General features: G+C 40.8%; 1 pseudogene; it reads left to right on the top strand.

The window, feature by feature from the left end:
• The first annotated feature begins 665 nt into the window (after positions 1–665).
• Positions 666–17255, top strand: part of LOC139762281 (uncharacterized) — a 30492-nt pseudogene continuing 13902 nt past the window's right edge.

Raw genomic sequence — 17255 nt, 5'->3', positions numbered from 1 at the left:
TGGCTTCAGTTATCTCTATGGGGTTAAGGGACAAGATAGATGCATCAATATTATTAGCACTATCGATGCATCTAGCTTGAAGGGGATGGTCGTAAGCTTGGATAGGATCTCATCTGGATCGCTATCCTTGCTTAAACATATTTTATATAGATATTTATTAGTAGGGGATTGAATAACCCTACTGGGACGGACCTCAGTGGTCTTAAATACAATCGTTAGTAATTCGAACGTGTAAAGAGGGGCGGGGGGGACTTTCGGTTTTATTAAATTTTAAACGAATGTCAGGAGGCATGATGGCATCAATGTCCTAATGCCGAGGAAACGTAGGTGAGGGACCACAACCCCACTCCAGGGAGGACCCTGCACTATCACAGGGTAACCCAGGAGGCTCGGCGGGAGTGGTAAGAATGTGAGGGTCTCAACCCCGTTAGGTGAGAACAGGTCCACACCAAGCCTCCGCTCCTCAGGAAGTAATTTTCCTGAATGGGGTGGGGAAGCTGGGGTAGAAATTGTTCAAGCCTAATGGTCGAGAGATGTTGGATGATGGATGGTAAAAATGATAGAAAAAAGCACGAGAGAAATGGACTGGAGGCAACGTAGGGTGGAGAGTGAGTTGGCGTTATATCCCACACTCCAGCCAAGGTCAGTCTCTCTCTGGTGTTCACTCGCAAAGCATCTCATGGTGTCACGGACGGCAGTTGTGGACTGACAGGGTGAGCTACACTGTGTTATGGTGATACAGAAGACTGCAGCATGGAGGGACAACCAGGGACATATTCTCCGTGCAGCGAAACCTCCTCAAACAGTTTTGACAACAGGAGACAGAAGGTCATAAACACAAGAAAAACCTTTCAAATGTCCTGAGTGTCAGAAAAGCTTTACGAAACATGTCTATCTTCATAGGCACATGAAATTACATACTTTTGAGAAGACATATCAGTGTAAAGAATGCCAGAGTACCTTCTCCCGTAAGAACAACTTAGTGTTGCAGATGAAAGTTCACATTGGACAAAAGCAATATCAGTGTTCAGAGCGTCAGAAGTAATTTTCTAAAAAATGTGATTTAAAGAAACACTTGAGAATCCATACTGGTGAGAACCCATACCAATGTTCAGAATGTCAAAAAAGTTTTTCTTCTAAAAGTAGGTTAGTGACACACCTGAGAGTTCACACGGGCGAGAAGCCATACCAATGTTCAGAATGTCAGAAAAGTTTTTCTCAGAAAAGTAGTTTAGATGACACACCTGAGAGTTCACACGAGCGAGAAGCCATAGCAATGTTCAGAATGTCAAAAAACTTTTTCTCAGAAAAGTAAATTAGTGAGAACCCGAGAGTTCACACCGGCGAGATGCCATACCGATGTTCAGAATGTCAAAAAACTTTCTCTCAGAAAAGTAATTTAGTGACACACCTGAGAGTTCACACGGGCGAGAAGCCATACCAATGTTCAGAATGTCGAAAAAGTTTTTCTCAGAAATGTGAATTAGTGAGACACCAGAGAGTTCATACAGGCGAGAAGCCATACCAATGTGCAGAATGTCAAAAAACTTTTTCTCAGAAAAGTAATTTAGTGACACACCTGAGAGTTCACACAGGTGAGAAGCCATACCAATGTTCAGAATGCCAAGAAACCTTTTCTCAGAAAATTGATTTAGTAAGACACCTGAGATTTCACAGAGGTGAGAAGCTATACCAATGTTCAGAATGTCAAAAAAGTTTTTCTCGGAAAAGTAATTTAGTGACACACCTGAGACTTCACACAGGCGAGAAGCCATACCATTGTTCAGAATGTCAAAAAAGTTTTTCTCAGAAAAGTAATTTAGTGACACACCTGAGACTTCACACAGGTGAGAAGCCATACCAATGTTCAGAATGTCAAAAAAGTTTTTCTCGGAAAAGTCATTTAGTGACACACCTGAGACTTCACACAGGTGAGAAGCCATACCAATGTTCAGAATGTCAAAAAAGTTTTTCTCAGAAAAGTGATTTAGTGACACACCTGAGACTTCACACAGGCTAAAAGCCATGCTAATGTTCAGAATATAAAAAACAATTCTAGATCAGAGGTAATTTAGTAAAACGTCTGAGAGTTCACACAGCCGAGAAGCCAAACAAGTGAAAAAAATATCAAAAAACCTTTTCTGGTATAAGTACTTCAGTGACACATCGAGAGGTTACACAAGCGAGGAACCATAATAGTGTTCAGAATGTCAAGAAACTCTCCCTGGTAAAAGTGCTTTAGTCAGACACCTGAGAGTTCACAAGGCAAGAAGCCATACCGGTGTTCAGAATGTCAAAAACAATTTTCTTGAAGAGGTGATTAAGGAAGACATCGGAGAGTTCACACAGGGCAGAAACCATGCTTATGTTCAGAATGTCCTAAATGTTTCTCCCGAAAAAGCAGTATAGTAAAACGTAAGGTAGTTGAACGCATTCAAGATCTCATGTGGTGAGAACCGGCCACGACCCGCGTGTACTGGAGCGACTCATGACGTCACACCCATCTTTACCAAGATCACAGAGGACCCCACCAGGGAGGTCAGGCGCCAAACAGGTGAGACCACACAATGATAAACAAATGATATTGTTTCATCTCTGGTACTATACTAGTATTTCTGTAAAATAATATTAATATCCTCCCCTCTCTTTTTTTTTTAATTTTCCAAAAGAAGGAACAGAGGGGGCCAGGTGAGGATATTCCAAAAAAGGCCCAGTCCTCTGTTCTTAACGCTACCTCGCTAACGCGGGAAATGGCGAATAGTTGAAAAAAAAAAAATATATATATATATATATATATATATATATATATATATATGTATATATGTATATATATATATATATATATATATATATATATATATATATATATATATATATATATATATATATATATATATATATATATATATATATATATATATATATATATATATATATATATATATATATATATATATATATATATATATATATATATATATATTATATATATATTTTTTTTTTTATACTTTGTCGCTGTCTCCCGCGTTTGTGAGGTAGCGCAAGGAAACAGACGAAAGAAATGGCCCAACCCCCCCCCCCCCATACACATGTATATACATACGTCCACACACGCAAATATACATACCTACACAGCTTTCCATGGTTTACCCCAGACGCTTTACATGCCTTGATTCAATCCACTGACAGCACGTCAACCCCGGTATACCACATCGCTCCAATTCACTCTGTTCCTTGCCCTCCTTTCACCCTCCTGCATGTTCAGGCCCCGATCACAAAATCTTTTTCACTCCATCTTTCCACCTCCAATTTGGTCTCCCTCTTCTCCTTGCTCCCTCCACCTCCGACACATATATCCTCTTGGTCAATCTTTCCTCACTCATCCTCTCCATGTGCCCAAACCACTTCAAAACACCCTCTTCTGCTCTCTCAACCACGCTCTTTTTATTTCCACACATCTCTCTTACCCTTACGTTACTCACTCGATCAAACCACCTCACACCACACATTGTCCTCAAACATCTCATTTCCAGCACATCCATCCTCCTGCGCACAACTCTATCCATAGCCCACGCCTCGCAACCATACAACATTGTTGGAACCACTATTCCTTCAAACATACCCATTTTTGCTTTCCGAGATAATGTTCTCGACTTCCACACATTCTTCAAGGCTCCCAGAATTTTCGCCCCCTCCCCCACCCTATGATCCACTTCCGATTCCATGGTTCCATCCGCTGCCAGATCCACTCCCAGATATCTAAAACACTTCACTTCTTCCAGTTTTTCTCCATTCAAACTCACCTCCCAATTGACTTGACCCTCAACCCTACTGTACCTAATAACCTTGCTCTTATTCACATTTACTCTTAACTTTCTTCTTCCACACACTTTACCAAACTCAGTCATCAGCTTCTGCAGTTTCTCACATGAATCAGCCACCAGCGCTGTATCATCAGCGAACAACAACTGACTCACTTCCCAAGCTCTCTCATCACCAACAGACTTCATACTTGCCCCTCTTTCCAAAACTCTTGCATTTACCTCCCTAACAACCCCATCCATAAACAAATTAAACAACCATGGAGACATCACACACCCCTGCCGCAAACCTACATTCACTGAGAACCAATCACTTTCCTCTCTTCCTACACGTACACATGCCTTACATCCTCGATAAAAACTTTTCACTGCTTCTAACAACTTTCCTCCCACACCATATATTCTTAATACCTTCCACAGAGCATCTCTATCAACTCTATCATATGCCTTCTGCAGATCCATAAATGCTACATACAAATCCATTTGCTTTTCTAAGTATTTCTCACATACATTCTTCAAAGCAAACACCTGATCCACACATCCTCTACCACTTCTGAAACCACACTGCTCTTCCCCAATCTGATGCTCTGTACATGCCTTCACCCTCTCAATCAATACCCTCCCATATAATTTACCAGGAATACTCAACAAACTTATACCTCTGTAATTTGAGCACTCACTCTTATCCCCTTTGCCTTTGTACAATGGCAGTATGCACGCATTCCGCCAATCCTCAGGCACCTCACCATGAGTTATACATACATTAAATAACCTTACCAACCAGTCAACAATACAGTCACCCCCTTTTTTAATAAATTCCACTGCAATACCATCCAAACCTGCTGCCTTGCCGGCTTTCATCTTCCGCAAAGCTTTCACTACCTCTTCTCTGTTTACCAAATCATTTCCCTAACCCTCTCACTTTGCACACCACCTCGACCAAAACACCCTATATCTGCCACTCTATCATCAAACACATTCAACAAACCTTCAAAATACTCACTCCATCTCCTTCTCACATCACCACTACTTGTTATCACCTCCCCATTTGCGCCCTTCACTGAAGTTCCCATTTGCTCCCTTGTCTTACGCACTTTATTTACCTCCTTCCAGAACATCTTTTTATTCTCCCTAAAATTTAATGATACTCTCTCACCCAAACTCTCATTTGCCCTTTTTTTCACCTCTTGCACCTTTCTCTTGACCTCCTGTCTCTTTCTTTTATACATCTCCCACTCAATTGCATTTATTCCCTGCAAAAATCGTCCAAATGCCTCTCTCTTCTCTCACTAATACTCTTACTTCTTCATCCCACCACTCACTACCCTTTGTAATCAACCCACCTCCCAGTCTTCTCATGCCACAAGCATCTTTTGCGCAATCCATCACTGGTTCCCTAAATACATCCCATTCCTCCCCCACTCCCCTTACTTCCATATATATATATATATATATATATATATATATATATATATATATATATATATATATATATATATATATATATATATATATATATATATATAAATATTGCTTTGTCGCGGTCTCCCGCGTTAGCGAGGTAGCGCAAAGAAACAGACGAAAGAATGGCCCAACCCACCCACATACACATGTATATACATACACGTCCACACCCGCAAATATACATAACTATACATCTCAATGTATACATATATATACCCACACAGACATATATATATATATATATATATATATATATATATATATATATATATATATATATATATATATATATATATATATATATATATATATATATATATATATATATATATATATATATATATATATATATATATATATATATATATATATATACCCATGTAAATAATTCATACTGTCTGCCTTTATTCATTCCCATCGCCACCTCGCCACACATAAAAAAACATCGCCCTCCCCCCCCCATGTGTGCGGGGTAGGGCTAGGAAAAGACAACAAAGGCCCCATCCGTTCACATTTAGTCTCGAGCTGTCATGTAATAATGCACTGAAAACACAGCTCTCTTTCCACATCCAGGCCCCACCGAACATTTATGGTTTACCCCAGACGCTTCACATGCCCTGGTTCAATCCATTGACAGCACGTCGACCCCGGTATACCACATCGTTCCAATTCACTCTGTTCACTCTATTTCACTCCATCTTTCCACCTCCAATTTGGTCTCCCACTTCTCCTCGTTCCCTCCACCTCTGACACATATATCATCTTAGTCAATGTATCTTCACTCACTTTCTCCATGTGACCAAACCATTTCAAAACACTCTCTTCTGCTCTCTCTACCACACTCTTTTTATTACCACACATCTCTCTTACCCTATTATTACTTACTCGATCAAACCACCTCATACCACATATTCTCCTCAAACATCTCATTTCCAGCACATCCACCCTCCTGCGCACAACTGTACCCATAGCCCACGCCTCACAACCATACAACATTGTAGGAACCACTATTCCTTCAAACATACCCATTTTTGCTTTCAGAGATAATGTTCTCGACTTCCACACATTCTTCAAGGCTCCCAGAATTTTCTCCCCCTCCCTCACCCTATGATTCACTTCCGCTTCCATGGTTCCATCCGGTGCGAAATCCACTCCAAGATATCTAAAACACTTCACTTCCACCTGTTTTTCTCCATTCAAACTTACCTCCAAATTGACTTGACCCTCAACACTACTGTACCTAATAACATTACTCTTATTCACATTTACTCTCAACTTTCTTTTCTTTCACACACTTTACCAAACTCAGTCACCAGCTTCTGCAGTTTCTCACATGAATCAGCCACCAGCGCTGTATCATCAGCGAACAACAACTGACTCACTTCCCAAGCTCTCTCATCCGCTACAGACTGCATACTTGCCCCTCTTTCCAAAACTCTTGCATTCACCTCCCTAACAACCCCATCCATAAACAAATTATACAACCATGGATACATCACACACCCCTGCCGCAAACCTACATTCACTGAGAACCAATCACTTTCCTCTCTTCCTGCGTGTACAAATGCCTTACATCCTTGATTAAAAACTTTTCACTGCTTCTAACAACTTCCCTCTCACACCATATATCCTTAATACCCTACACAGAGCATTTCTATCAACTCTATCAAATGCCTTCTCCAGATCCATAAATGCTACATACAGATACATTTGCTTTTCTAAGTATTTTTCACATACATTCTTCAAAGCAAACACCTGATCCACACATCCTCTACCAAATATGAAACCACACTGTTCTTCCCCAATCTGATGCTCTGTAGATGCCTTCACCCTCTCAATCAATACCCTCCCATATAATCTACCAGGAATACTCAACAAACTTATACCTTTCTAATTTGAGCACTCACTCTTATCCCCTTTGCCTTTGTACAATGGCACTATGCAAGCATTCCGAAAATCCTCAGGCACCTCACTGTGAATCATACATACATTAAATAACCTTGCCAACCAGTCAACAATACAGTCACCCCCTTTTTTAATAAATTTCACTGCAATACCATCCGAACCCCCTGCCTTGCCGGCTTTCATCTTCCGCAAAGCTTTTACCACCTCTTCTCTGTTTACCAAATCATTTTCTCTAACCCTGTCGATTTGCACACCACCTAGACCGAAACACCGTATATCTGCCACTCTATCATCAAACACATTCAACAAAACTTCAAAACACTCCCTCCATCTCCTTCTCACATCACCACTACTTGTTATCAACTCCCCATTAGCCCCCTCCATTGAAGTTCCCATTTGTTCCCTTGCCTTACGCACTTTATTTACCTCCCTCCAAAACATCTTTTTATTCTCCATAAAATTTAATGATACTCTCTCACCCCAACTCTCATTTGCCCTCTTTTTCACCTCTTGCACCTTTCTCTTGGCCTCCTGCCTCTTTCTTTTATACATCTCCCACTCATTTGCATTATTTCCCTGCAAAAATCGTCCAAATGCCTCTCTCTTTCCTTTCACTAATAACCTTACTTCTTCAACCCACCTCCGACGCTTCTCATGCATCAAGCATCTTTTGCGCAATCCATCACTGCTTCCCTAAATACATCCCATTTCTTCCCCACTCCCCATACGTCATTTCTTCTCATTTTTTTCCATTCTGTACTCAGTCTCTTCTGGTACTTCCTTACACAAGTCTCCATCCCAAGTTCACTTACTCTCACCACTCTCTTCACCCCAACATTCTCTCTTCTCTTCTGAAAAACTCTACAAATCTTCACCTTCGCCTCCCCAAGATAATGACCAGACATCCCTCCAGTTCCACCTCTCAGCACATAAACATCCATTAGTCTTTCTTTCGCTCACCTATCAATTAACACGTAATCCAATAACGCTCTCTGGCCATCTCTCCTACTTACATACGTATACTTATGTATATATCTCTTTCTAAACCAGGTATTGAAAGGATATATATATATATATATATATATATATATATATATATATATATATATATATATATATATATATATATATATATATATATATATATATATATATATATATATATATATATATATATATATATATATATGGATGGGGTTGTTAGGGAGGTGAATGCAAGAGTTTTGGTAAGAGGGGCAAGTATGAAGTCTGTTGGGGAAGAGAGAGCTTGGGAAGTGAGTCAGTTGTTGTTCGCTGATGATACAGCGCTGGTGGCTGATTCATGTGAAAAACTGCAGAAGCTGGTGACTGAGTTTGGTAAAGTGTGTGAAAGAAGAAAGTTAAGAGTAAATGTGAATAAGAGCAAGGTAAATAGGTACAGTATGGTTGAGGGTCAAGTCAATTGGGAGGTAAGTTTGAATGGAGAAAAACTGGAGGAAGTAAAGTGTTTTAGTTATCTGGGAGTGGATCTGGCAGCGGATGGAACCATGGAAGCGGAAGTGGATCATAGGGTGGGGGAGGGGGCGAAAATCCTGGGAGCCTTGAAGAATGTGTGGAAGTCGAGAACATTATCTCGGAAAGCAAATATGGGTATGTTTGAAGGAATTGTGGTTCCAACAATGTTGTATGGTTGCGAGGCGTGGGCTATGGATAGATTGTGCGCAGGAGGATGGATGTGCTGGAAATGAGATGTTTGAGGACAATGTGTGGTGTGAGGTGGTTTGATCGAGTAAGTAACGTAAGGGTAAGAGAGATGTGTGGAAATAAAACGAGCGTGGTTGAGAGAGCAGAAGAGGGTGTTTTGAAATGGTTTGGGCACATGGAGAGGATGAGTGAGGAAAGATTGACCAAGAGGATATATGTGTCGGAGGTGGAGGGAACTATGAGAAGTGGGAGACCAAATTGGAGGTGGAAAGATGGAGTGAAAAAGATTTTGTGTGATCGGGGCCTGAACATGCAGGAGTGTGAAAGGATGGCAAGGAATAGAGTGAATTGGATCGATGTGGTATACCACGATTGACGTGCTGTCAGTGGATTGAATCAGGGCATGTGAAGCGTTTGGGTAAACCATGGAAAGCTGTGTAGGTATGTATATTTGCGTGTGTGGACGTATGTATATACATGTTTATGGGGGTGGTTTGGGCCATTTCTTTCGTCTCTTTCCTTGCTCTACCTCGCAAACACTGGAGACAGCGACAAAGCAAAAAAAAAAAAAAAAAAATATATATATATATATATATATATATATATATATATATATATATATATATATTATATATATATATATATATATATATATATATATATATATATATATATATATATATATATATATATATATATATATATATATATATATATATATATATATATTGATCTGGAGAAGGCATATGATAGAGTTGATAGAGATGCTCTGTGGAAGGTATTAAGAATATATGGTGTGGGAGGCAAGTTGTTAGAAGCAGTGAAAAGTTTTTATCTAGGATGTAAGGCATGTGTAAGTGTAGGAAGAGAGGAAAGTGAATGGTTCTTAGTGAATGTAGGTTTGCGGCAGGGGTGTGTGATGTCTCCATGGTTGTTTAATTTGTTTATGGATGGGATTGTTAGGGAGGTGAATGCAAGAGTTTTGGAAAGAGGGGCAAGTATGAAGTCTGTTGGGGATGAGAGAGCTTGGGAAGTGAGTCAGTCGTTGTTCACTGATGATACAGCGCTGGTGGCTGATTCATGTGAGAAACTGCAGAAGCTGGTGACTGAGTTTGGTAAAGTGTGTGAAAGAAGAAAGTTAAGAGTAAATCTGAATAAGAGCAAGGTTATTAGGTACAATAGGGTTGAGGGTCAAGTCAATTGGGAGGTAAGTTTGAATGGAGAAAAACAGGAGGAAGTAAAGTGTTTTAGATATCTAGGAGTGGATCTGGCAGCGGATGGAACCATGGAAGCGGAAGTGGATCATAGTGTGGGGGAGGGGGCGAAAATTCTGTTAGCCTTAAAGAATGTGTGGAAGTCGAGAACATTATCTCGGAAAGCAAAAATGGGTATGTTTGAAGGAATAGTGGTTCCAACAATGTTGTATGGTTGCGAGGCGTGGGCTATGGATAGAGTTGTGAGCAGGAGGATGGATGTGCTGGAAATGAGATGTTTGAGGACAATGTGTGGTGTGAGGTGGTTTGATCGAGTAAGTAACGTAAGGGTAAGAGAGATGTGTGGAAATAAAAAGAGCGTGGTTGAGAGACCAGAAGAGGGTGTTTTGAAATGGTTTGGGCACATGGAGAGGATGAGTGAGGAAAGATTGACCAAGAAGATATATGTGTCGGAGGTGGAGGGAACGAGGAGAAGTGGGAGACTAAACTGGAGGTGGAAAGATGGAGTGAAAAAGATTTTTTGTGATCGGGGAATGAACATGCAGGAGTGTGAAAGGAGGGCAAGGAATAGAGTGAATTGGATCGATGTGGTATACCGGGGTTGACGTGCTGTCAGTGGATTGAATCAGGGCATGTGAAGCGTCTCGGGTAAACCATGGAAAGCTGTGTAGGTATGTATATTTGCGTGTGTGGACGTATGTATATACATGTGTATGGGGGTGGTTTGGGCCATTTCTTTCGTCTGTTTACTTGCGCTACCTCGCAAACGCGGGAGACAGCGACAAAGCAAATGAAAAAAAAAAAAATATATATATATATATATATATATATATATATATATATATATATATATATATATATATATTGAACTGGAGAAGGCATATGATAGAGTTGATAGAGATGCTCTGTGGAAGGTATTAAGAATATATGGTGTGGGAGGCAAGTTATTAGAAGCAGTGAAAAGTTTTTATCGAGGATGTAAGGCATGTGTACGTGTAGGAAGAGAGGAAAGTGATTGGTTCTCAGTGAATGTAGGTTTGCGGCAGGGGTGTGTGATGTCTCCATGGTTATTTAATTTGTTTATGGATGGGGTAGTTACGGAGGTGAATGCAAGAGTTTTGGAAAGAGGGGCAAGTATGAAGTCTGTTGGGAATGAGAGAGCTTAGGAAGTGAGTCAGTTGTTGTTCGCTGATGATACAGCGCTGGTGGCTGATTCATGTGAGAAACTGCAGAAGCTGGTGACTGAGTTTGGTAAAGTGTGTGAAAGAAGAAAGTTAAAAGTAAATCTGAATAAGAGCAAGGTTATTAGGTACAGTAGGGTTGAGGGTCAAGTCAATTGAGAGGTAGGTGTGAATGGAGAAAAACAGGAGGAAGTAAAGTGTTTTAGATATCTGGGAGTGGATCTGGCAGCGGATGGAACCATGGAAGCGGAAGTGGATCATAGTGTGGGGGAGGGGGCGAAAATTCTGGGAGCCTTGAAGAATGTGTGGAAGTCGAGAACATTATCTCGGAAAGCAAAAATGGGTATGTTTGAAGGAATAGTGGTTCCAACAATGTTGTATGGTTGCGAGGCGTGGGCTATGGATAGAGTTGTGCGCAGGAGGATGGATGTGCTGGAAATGAGATGTTTGACGACAATGTATGGTGTGAGGTGGTTTGATCGAGTAAGTAACGTATGAGTAAGAGAGATGTGTGGAAATAAAAAGAGCGTGGTTGAGAGAGCAGAAGAGGGTGTTTTGAAATGGTTTGGGCACATGGAGAGAATGAGTGAGGAAAGATTGACCAAGAGGATATATGTGCCGGAGGTGGAGGGAACGAGGAGAAGTGGGAGACCAAATTGGAGGTGGAAAGATGGAGTGAAAAAGATTTTGTGTGATCGAGGCCTGAACTTGCAGGAGGGCGAAAGCAGGGCAAGGAATAGAGTGAATTGGATCGATGTGGTGTACCGGGGTTGACGTGCTGTCAGTGGATTGAATCAGGGGATGTGAAGCGTCTGGGGTAAACCATGGAAAGCTGTGTAGGTATGTATATTTGCGTGTGTGGACGTATGTATATACATGTGTATGGGGGTGGGTTGGGCCATTTCTTTCGTCTGTTTCCTTGCGCTACCTCGCAAACGCGGGGGACAGCGACAAAGCAAAAAAAAAAAAAGAAAAAAAAGAATACATATATATATATATATATATATATATATATATATATATATATATATATATATATATATATATATATATATATATACATATATATACTTGCTTTGCTTTGTCGCTGTCTCCCGCGTTAGCGAGGTAGCGCAAGGAAACAGACGAAAGAATGGCCCAACAAAGCAAAAAAAAAAAAAAAGAAAAAAAAAGAATACATATATATATATATATATATATATATACATATATATACTTGCTTTGCTTTGTCGCTGTCTACCGCGTTAGCGAGGTAGCGCAAGGAAACAGACGAAAGAATGGCCCAACCCTCCCACATACACATGTATATACATACACGTCCACACACGCAAATATACATACCTATACATCTCAATATACACATATATATACACACACAGACATATTCATATATACACATGTACATAATTAATACTGTCTGCCCTTATTTGTTCCCATCCCCACCTCGCCCCTAATGGAACAACAACCCCCTCCCCTTCATGTGTGCGGGGTAGCGCTAGGAAAAGCACCAAAGGCTCCATTCGTTCACACTTAGTCTCTAGCTGTCATGTAATAATGCACCGAAACCATAGCTCCCTCTCCACATCCAGGCCCCACACACTTTCCATGGTTTACCCCAGACTCTTCACATGCCCTGGTTCAATCCATTGACAGCACGTCGACCCCGGTATACCACATCGTTCCAATTCACTCTATTCCTTGCACGCCTTTCACCCCCCTGGATGTTCAGACCCCGATCACTCAAAATCTTTTTCACTCCAGCTTTCCACCTCCAATTTGGTCTCCCACTTCTCATAGTTCCCTGCACCTCTGACACATATATCCTCTTGGTCAATCTTTCTCCACTCATTCTCTTTATGTGACCAAACCATTTCAAAACGCCCTCTTCTGCTCTCTCAACCACACTCTTTTTATTTCCACACATCTCTTTCTCCCTTACATTACTTACTCGATGAAACCACCTCACACCACATACTGTCTTCAAACATCTCATTTGTAGCACATCCACCCTACTGCGCACAACTCTATCCATAGCCCACGCCTCGCAACCATACAACATTGTTGGAACCACTATTCCTTCAAACATACCCATTTTTGCTTTCCGAGATAATGTTCTCGACTTCCAAACATTCTTCAAGGCTCCCAGAATTTTCGCCCCCTCTCCCACCCTATGATTCACTTCCGCTTCCATGGTTCCATCCGCTGCCAGATCCATTCCCAGATATCTAAAACACATTACTTCCTCCAGTTTTTCTCCATTCAAGCTTACCTCCCAGTTGACTTGACCCTCAACCCTACTGTACCTAATAAACTTGCTCTTATTCACATTTACTCTTAACTTTCTTCTTTCACACACTTTACCAAACTCAGTCACCAGCTTCTGCAGTTTCTCACATGAATCAGCCACCAGCGCTGTATCATCAGCGAACAATAACTGACTCACTTCCCAAGCTCTCTCATCCACAACAGACTGCATACTTGCTCCTTTTTCCAAAACTCTTGCATTCACCTCCCTAACAACCCCATCCATAAACAAATTAAACAACCATGGAGACATCACACACCCCTGCCGCAAAACTACATTCACTGAGAACCAATCACTTTCCTCTCTTCCTACACGTACACATGCCTTACATCCTCGATAAAAACTTTTCACTGCTTCTAATAACTTGCCTCCCACACCATATATTCTTAAAACCTTCCACAGAGCATCTCTATCAACTCTATCATATGCCTTCTCCAGATCCATAAATGCTACATACAAATCCATTTGCTTTTCTAAGTATTTCTCACATACATTCTTCAAAGCAAACACTTGATCCACACATCCTCTACCACTTCTGAAACCACACTGCTCTTCCCCAATTGATGCCCTGTACACGGCTTCACCCTCTCAATCAATACCCTCCCATATAATATAGCAGGAATACTCAACAAACTTATACCTCTGTAATTTGAGCACTCACTCTTATCCCCTTTGCCTTTGTACAATGGCACTATGCAAGCATTCCGCCAATCCTCAGGCACTTCACCATGAATCATACATACATTAAATAACCTTGCCAACCAGTCAACAATACAGTCACCCCCTTTTTTAATAAATTCCACTGCAATACCATCCAAACCTACTGATTTGCCGGCTTTCATCTCCCGTAAAGCTTTTACTACCTCTTCTCTATTTACCAAATTATTTCCCCTAACCCTCTCACTTTGCACACCACCTCGACCAAAACACCCTATATCTGCCACTCTATCATAAAACACATTCAACAAACCTTCAAAATACTCACTCCATCTCCTTCTCACATCACCACTACTTGTTATCACCTCCCCATTAGCGCCCTTCACTGAAGTTCCCATTTGCTCCCTTGTCTTACGCAATTTATTTACCTCCTTCCAAAACATCTTTTTATTCTCCCTGAAATTTAATGATACTCTCTCACCCCAACTCTCATTTGCCCTCCCTTTCACCTCTTGTACCTTGCTCTTGACCTCCTGCCTCTTTCTTTTATACCTCTCCCACTCATTTGCATTTTTTCCCTGCAAAAATCGTTCAAATGCCTCTCTCTTCTCTTTCACTAATAATCTTACTTCTTCAATCCACCACTCACTACCTTTTCTAATCAACCCACCTCCCACGCTTCTCATGCCACAAGCATCTTTTGAGCAAGCCATCACTGCTTCCCTAAATACTTCCCATTCCTCCCCCACTCCCCTTACCTCCTTTGTTCTCACCTTTTTCCATTCTGTACTCAGTCTCTCCTGGTACTTCCTCACACAAGGGTCCTTCCCAAGCTCACTTACTCTCACCACCCTCTTCACCCTAACATTCTCTCTTCTTCTCTGAAAACCCACTCAAATCTTCACCTTCGCCTTCACAAGATAATGATCTAACATCCCTCCAGTTGCACCTCTCAGCACATTAACATCCAAAAGTCTCTCTTTCGGGCGTCTATCATTTAACACGTAATCCAATAACGCTCTCTGGCCATTTCTCCATGCGTATACTTACGTATATCTCGCTTTTTAAACCAGGTATTCCCAGTCACCAGTCCTTTTTCAGTACATAAATCTACAAGCTCTTCACCATTTCCATTTACAACACTGAACACTCCATGTATACCACTTATTCCCTCAACTGCCACATTACTCATCTTTGCATTCAAATCACCCATTACTATAACCCGGTCTTGTGCATTAAAACCACTAACACACTCATTCTGCTGCTCCCAAAACACTTGCCTTTCATGATCTTTCTTCTCATGCCCAGGTGCATATGCACCAATAATCACCCATCTCTCTCCATCAACTTTCGGTTTTACCCATATCAATCTAGAATTTACTTTAGTACACTCTATCACATACTCCCACAACTCCTGATTCAAAAGTAGTGCTACTCCTTCCCTTGCTCTTGTCCTCTCACTAACCCCTGACTTTACTCCCAAGACATTGCCAAAGCACTCTTCTCCTTTACCCTTGGGGTTCGTTTCACTCAAAGACAAAACATCCAGGTTCCTTTCCTCAAACATAGTACCTATCTCTCCTTTTTTCTCATCTTGGTTACATCCACACACATTTAGACACCCCAGTCTGAGCCTTCGAGGAGGATGAGCACTCCTCGCGTGACTCCTTCTTCTGTTTCCCCTTTTAGAAAGCTAAAATACAAGTAGGGGAGGGTTTCTGGCCCCCCGCTCCCATCCCCTTTAGTCGCCTTATACGACAGCTGAGGAATGCGTGGGAAGTATTCTTTCTCCCCTATCCCCAGGGATATATATATATATATATATATATATATATATATATATATATATATATATATATATATATATATATATATATATATATATATATATATATATATATATATATATATATATATATATATATATATACATATATATATATATATATCTGGTATATATAACTCTATATATATCTGGTATAGGTAAAACTGAAAGTTGATGGAGAGAGATGGATGATTATTGGTGCATATTCACCTGTGCATGAGAAGAAAGATCATGAGAGTCAAGTTTTTTGGGAGCAGCTGAATGAGTGAGTTAGTGGTTTTGATGCACGAGACCGGGTTATAGTGATGGGTGATTTGAATGCAAAGGTGAGTAATGTGGCAGTTGTGGGAATAATTGGTATACATGGGGTGTTCAGTGTTATAAATGGAAATGGTGAAGAGCTTGTAGATTTTTTGTGCTGAAAAAGGACTAGTGATTGGGAATACCTGGTTTAAAAAGAGAGATATACATAAGTATACGTATGTAAGTAGGAGAGATGGCCTGAGAGCGTTATTGGACTACGTGTTAACTGATAGGCGCGCGAAAGAGGGACTTTTCGATGTTAATGTACTGAGAGGTGCAACTGGAGGGATGTCTGATCATTATCTTGTGGAGGCGAAGGTGAAAATTTGTAGAGGTTTTAGGAAAGGAAGAGAGAATGTTGGGGTGAAGAGAGTGGTGAGAGTAAGTGAGCTTGGGAAGGAGACTTGTGTGAGGAAGTACCAGGAAAGACTGAGTACAGAAAGGAAAAATGATGAGAACAAAGGATGTAAGTGGCGTGGGGGAGGAATGGGATATATTTAGGAAAGCAGTGATGGCTTACTCAAAAGATTGTTGTGGCATGAGAAGCGTGGGAGGTGGGCAGATTAGAAAGGGTAGTGAGTGGTGGGATGAAGAAGTAAGATTATTAGTGAAAGAGAAGAGAGAGGCATTTGGACGATTTTTGCAGGGAAATAATGCAAATGAGTGCGAGATGAATAAAAGTAAGTGGCAGGAGGCCAAGAGAAAGGTGCATGAGGTGAAAAGAGGGTAAATTAGAGTTGGGGTGAGAGAGTATCATTGAATTTTAGGGAGAATGAAAAGATGTTTTGGAAAGAGGTAAATAAAGTGCTGAAGACAAGTGAACAAATGGGACTTTCAGTGAAGGGGGCAAATGGGGTGGTGATAACAAGTAGTGGTGATGTGATAAGGAGACGGAGT

Source organism: Panulirus ornatus, chromosome 43, assembly GCF_036320965.1.
Source record: "Panulirus ornatus isolate Po-2019 chromosome 43, ASM3632096v1, whole genome shotgun sequence".
Lineage (NCBI taxonomy): Eukaryota > Metazoa > Arthropoda > Malacostraca > Decapoda > Palinuridae > Panulirus > Panulirus ornatus.
Note: the sequence above shows the minus strand (reverse complement) of the source record. Positions and strands in the feature narration are given on the sequence as shown.